We start from the raw sequence: 6101 nt of genomic DNA, 5'->3' as shown, positions 1-6101 counted from the left end.
TAGTTCATTTATTATGCCCCCCATACCCATCTTGTGGGTGGTAGTGGAAAGGGTTACAGAGGCACATAATGGGCTCAGGGACTGAACCCCACAATTCATTTAGCTAAGCAAGTTACAATCTTGATGAGCTAGTTACAAAATTCAATATAAGTCATCACATCAACAATGGGTTCGAGATCGACCTCAAGTACAGGTTCTAAATTAAGCAACTGACATATGTGGAGAGCTAGTGTCAAAATTTATATGTTTGTCCTGCACACCGCCCCCCATCCAGTGGGCAGCGGTGGATAGGTTACAATCACTTAGTTACTACCTACAGTTAGCAAACTGGGAATATTTGGCTAAAATTTCTGGTAGCAGATCATTTTGAATGAAATATTGACACATCGCTGGAACATGAGAATATGTGGAGTGAGTGAATGTTTAGCATGTTAAGGGACTTAAACAGAGGGGCTGTGTGTTGTCTGAAGACAGAGTTTGCTATAGTTGTGATAGCAGATTTTTGCTGAGTGATGATAGGCTTGAGGTAATTTGCAGTGGTTGAACCTCATGTACACATACCGTATGTAAGATAGGGATAGATTAGTGCGGAGTATAATGTAAGAAGATGAACTCAGCTAGTTTTTTTTATATAAGTCAACCCATCCTGCTGTTCAGATATAATGTGACGGTCGTCAATAGTCACCAATTCGTACGCACTTAGCTTTTCGCACTTATCATGCCCGAAACGCTTTGCGTAATAGTGGCTTTAGGCATTGTATGTACTAGCTCTATCTATAAGTCCACCAATCTTTGTAAAAATTTCTTGTATGTATGTACCTTACCTAAATAAACATTTATTTATATTATTATTATTTATTTTAGATAGTAGTATATTGACTAGTAAGGAATTCTATTAAAATAAATGAAGCTAAAACCAATCTTAAATATTCCTAGGCCTAGTTTAGCACACATATGTTCTATATTAAATATTGGGCCTCAGATATCGTGCTGAGAAGCTCTTTGTTTTCTTCTTTGAGGATGTGGGTCCCTGCAATTGCACCAGAGGTGGTACCCATATATATAAGAAGTGTTTGTGAGAGTACATAGCATGATGTACTTACATTCTTGTAAAGCCACTAGTAATATTAGGTATAGGAAGGTTAGATTAGTTTAGTTTGTTAGTTTTGTTTGTGCGTGAGTGTGTGTGTGGGAAGGGTGAGCCGTGCGCAGCGGTCCGGGGCCGGGTGCAGTCCAGGCAGCGCCGCGTGCACAAGTGGCCCCGGGCTGTGGTGGGGTGCCTCTCTGGGCCCCCTGGTGGGGGTCCAGTCTTGCCTGGGCCCTGGGCTGGGGGTGGTGGCCTGGCTGGGCCCTTTGGTGGTAGTCGGGGCTCTCCTGGACCCCTGGGTGGGGGTCGGGCCTGGGCCCCAGGTTGGGATGCGACTCTCCCATGCCCCGGGGTGGTGGTAGTGGTGGGGGCCGGCCCCGGGGTAGCGGGAGTCTGGCAGCCTCGGGTGATTAGCCTTATCGCCAGAAAACATCAGTTACCGTAGAACAATTATGGCGAGTATGAGATGTGAGGTGGTTGCTGCCTGTGAACCTAGCGGATGTAACTGACGTGCATCAGCTGGAGATACGCGCGGGTGCACAATAAGTATCGCACCACAACAATTCTCGATTTATTGTTGCATCAAAGTTGTTTACACAGATTTCCCCAGGGGCGGGGGGGGGGGGGGTATAAATGGGGGTAATAGGTAGGCCTATACGTATTTGTGTGACGTGAGGCACCACACCGAGTTTAGCAGGAAGATAACACCACTCGCCCACAGTCCTTACTTACAAACATTTTAAAAGCTTCTTTAATAAATCCAGGTCTAACGTAAGGAATGAGTTAACGTGATCATACAAAGGGAGTCGCTTACCATCCTGGATTGCCTCTGAGCAGCCAGAAGGCAGTATAAAGTCCCCAGAACTGCAACAATTAATACTCGCCCTTACTAACTAAACAAGTCACAACCACAAGAACTAACAACCCTTAGATCATGATAAAGGGGAAACTTAAGACAATAACAAAATATGTAAATACGTGAAGAAATACAGGACAGGAGTCATTCCCAGAGAGTGTTACGTGAGGCCCTCACTGATCTCTAAGATAATAACATTAAAAATCCAAGACAACCTACTATGAAAATAAATTTAATAAAATAAAAGGTGACATGAACTAATATGGAACAGTGTTTCCCAGATACTACTCCCCATCATCCTGTTTAGATAGTACTTTTTGTAACTAGCTCATCAAGATTGTAACTTGCTTAGCTAAATGAATTGTGGGGTTCAGTCCCTGAGCCCATTATGTGCCTCTGTAACCCTTTCCACTGCCGCCCACAACATGGGTATGGGGTGCATAATACATGACCTAAACTAACTGTGGACCATCGTCCATATAGCCACCTAATGAACAATTACATACCAAAATTTGGTACTATCCATTTATAGATTCCGAAAAAAATAAAACTACAACCAAACTAAAATATTTTTTGGACTACTATAGCGCATATATGTGCGTTATTAGGCCTTACTATCAGTACTATCTGAACACGCTGACAGATTATGGTCAAATAACTCGAATCAAAATAATCTCACTAACTGGAAATAGTGGAATTTTTCTTTTAATTTTGCCCCGAGGGGCGAGTTTATTGGGCAGCGTCACTCATCTTGTGAGTGGACACACCGCCATAGTGACAGTATTGGGCAGCGTCACTCATCTTGTGAGTGGACACACCGCCATAGTGACAGTATTGGGCAGCGTCACTCATCCTGTGAGTGGACACACCGCCATAGTGACAGTATTGGGCAGCGTCACTCATCCTGTGAGTGGACACACCGCCATAGTGACAGTATTGGGCAGCGTCACTCATCCTGTGAGTGGACACACCGCCATAGTGACAGTATTGGGCAGCGACACTCATCTTGTGAGTGGACACACCGCCATAGTGACAGTATTGGGCAGCGTCACTCATCCTGTGAGTGGACACACCGCCATAGTGACAGTATTGGGCAGCGTCACTCATCCTGTGAGTGGACACACCGCCATAGTGACAGTATTGGGCAGCGTCACTCATCCTGTGAGTGGACACACCGCCATAGTGACAGTATTGGGCAGCGCCACTCATCCTGTGAGTGGACACACCGCCATAGTGACAGTATTGGGCAGCGACACTCATCCTGTGAGTGGACACACCGCCATAGTGACAGTATTGGGCAGCGACACTCATCCTGTGAGTGGACACACCGCCATAGTGACAGTATTGGGCAGCGTCACTCATCCTGTGAGTGGACACACCGCCATAGTGACAGTATTGGGCAGCGTCACTCATCCTGTGAGTGGACACACCGCCATAGTGACAGTATTGGGCAGCGTCACTCATCCTGTGAGTGGACACACCGCCATAGTGACAGTACTGGGCAGCGTCACTCATCCTGTGAGTGGACACACCGCCATAGTGACAGTATTGGGCAGCGTCACTCATCCTGTGAGTGGACACACCGCCATAGTGACAGTATTGAGCAGCGCCACTCATCCTGTGAGTGGACACACCGCCATAGTGACAGTATTGGGCAGCGACACTCATCCTGTGAGTGGACACACCGCCATAGTGACAGTATTGGGCAGCGTCACTCATCCTGTGAGTGGACACACCGCCATAGTGACAGTACTGGGCAGCGTCACTCATCCTGTGAGTGGACACACCGCCATAGTGACAGTATTGGGCAGCGCCACTCATCCTGTGAGTGGACACACCGCCATAGTGACAGTATTGGGCAGCGACACTCATCCTGTGAGTGGACACACCGCCATAGTGACAGTATTGGGCAGCGCCACTCACTCTGTGAGTGGACACACCGCCATAGTGACAGTATTGGGCAGCGCCACTCATCTTGTGAGTGGACACACCGCCATAGTGACAGTACTGGGCAGCGTCACTCATCCTGTGAGTGGACACACCGCCATAGTGACAGTATTGGGCAGCGACACTCATCCTGTGAGTGGACACACCGCCATAGTGACAGTATTGGGCAGCGACACTCATCCTGTGAGTGGACACACCGCCATAGTGACAGTACTGGGCAGCGTCACTCATCCTGTGAGTGGACACACCGCCATAGTGACAGTATTGGGCAGCGTCACTCATCCTGTGAGTGGACACACCGCCATAGTGACAGTATTGGGCAGCGCCACTCATCCTGTGAGTGGACACACCGCCATAGTGACAGTATTGGGCAGCGTCACTCATCCTGTGAGTGGACACACCGCCATAGTGACAGTATTGGGCAGCGTCACTCATCCTGTGAGTGGACACACCGCCATAGGGACAGTATTGGGCAGCGCCACTCATCCTGTGAGTGGACACACCGCCATAGTGACAGTATTGGGCAGCGCCACTCATCCTGTGAGTGGACACACCGCCATAGTGACAGTATTGGGCAGCGTCACTCATCCTGTGAGTGGACACACCGCCATAGTGACAGTATTGGGCAGCGCCACTCATCCTGTGAGTGGACACACCGCCATAGTGACAGTATTGGGCAGCGTCACTCATCCTGTGAGTGGACACACCACCATAGTGACAGTATTGGGCAGCGTCACTCATCTTGTGAGTGGACACACCGCCATAGTGACAGTATTGGGCAGCGCCACTCATCCTGTGAGTGGACACACCGCCATAGTGACAGTATTGGGCAGCGTCACTCATCCTGTGAGTGGACACACCGCCATAGTGACAGTATTGGGCAGCGACACTCATCCTGTGAGTGGACACACCGCCATAGTGACAGTATTGGGCAGCGTCACTCATCCTGTGAGTGGACACACCGCCATAGTGACAGTATTGGGCAGCGTCACTCATCCTGTGAGTGGACACACCGCCATAGTGACAGTATTGGGCAGCGTCACTCATCCTGTGAGTGGACACACCGCCATAGTGACAGTATTGGGCAGCGTCACTCATCCTGTGAGTGGACACACCGCCATAGTGACAGTATTGGGCAGCGACACTCATCCTGTGAGTGGACACACCGCCATAGTGACAGTATTGGGCAGCGACACTCATCCTGTGAGTGGACACACCGCCATAGTGACAGTATTGGGCAGCGCCACTCATCCTGTGAGTGGACACACCGCCATAGTGACAGTATTGGGCAGCGCCACTCATCCTGTGAGTGGACACACCGCCATAGTGACAGTATTGGGCAGCGCCACTCGTCCTGTGAGTGGACACACCGCCATAGTGACAGTATTGGGCAGCGTCACTCATCCTGTGAGTGGACACACCGCCATAGTGACAGTATTGGGCAGCGTCACTCATCCTGTGAGTGGACACACCGCCATAGTGACAGTATTGGGCAGCGACACTCATCCTGTGAGTGGACACACCGCCATAGTGACAGTATTGGGCAGCGACACTCATCCTGTGAGTGGACACACCGCCATAGTGACAGTATTGGGCAGCGCCACTCATCCTGTGAGTGGACACACCGCCATAGTGACAGTATTGGGCAGCGCCACTCATCCTGTGAGTGGACACACCGCCATAGTGACAGTATTGGGCAGCGCCACTCGTCCTGTGAGTGGACACACCGCCATAGTGACAGTATTGGGCAGCGCCACTCGTCCTGTGAGTGGACACACCGCCATAGTGACAGTATTGGGCAGCGCCACTCATCCTGTGAGTGGACACCTCCACCCCGGTGGAGGTGGGGTCCCTCGATTGTTTCAAGCGCGGGTTGGACAAGTATATGAGTGGGATTGGGTGGTTATAAATAGGAGCTGCCTCGTATGGGCCAATAGGCCTTATGCAGTTACCTCTGTTCTTATGTTCTTATGCCTAAATCCACTAATACAAATAGCGTTTCGGGCAAGATGTGGGAAAAACAAACAAACACATAGGTTCATAAAACATTTACATTACAGCACCAACAAGTTCACGCAGTACCACCAGAGGCCAAATATTATTAAATAAGTATTTTTTACATCATAAAGAGTTTGAAACAAAATGTCAATATTGAATGATTTTAGTGAGCGCGCCACACGCGTCGGTTAAACCACCAAATTTGTCTTTACG

The sequence above is a fragment of the Procambarus clarkii genome, chromosome 3 (genome assembly GCF_040958095.1).
Source record: "Procambarus clarkii isolate CNS0578487 chromosome 3, FALCON_Pclarkii_2.0, whole genome shotgun sequence".
Taxonomy (NCBI): Eukaryota; Metazoa; Arthropoda; class Malacostraca; order Decapoda; family Cambaridae; genus Procambarus; species Procambarus clarkii.
Note: the sequence above shows the minus strand (reverse complement) of the source record.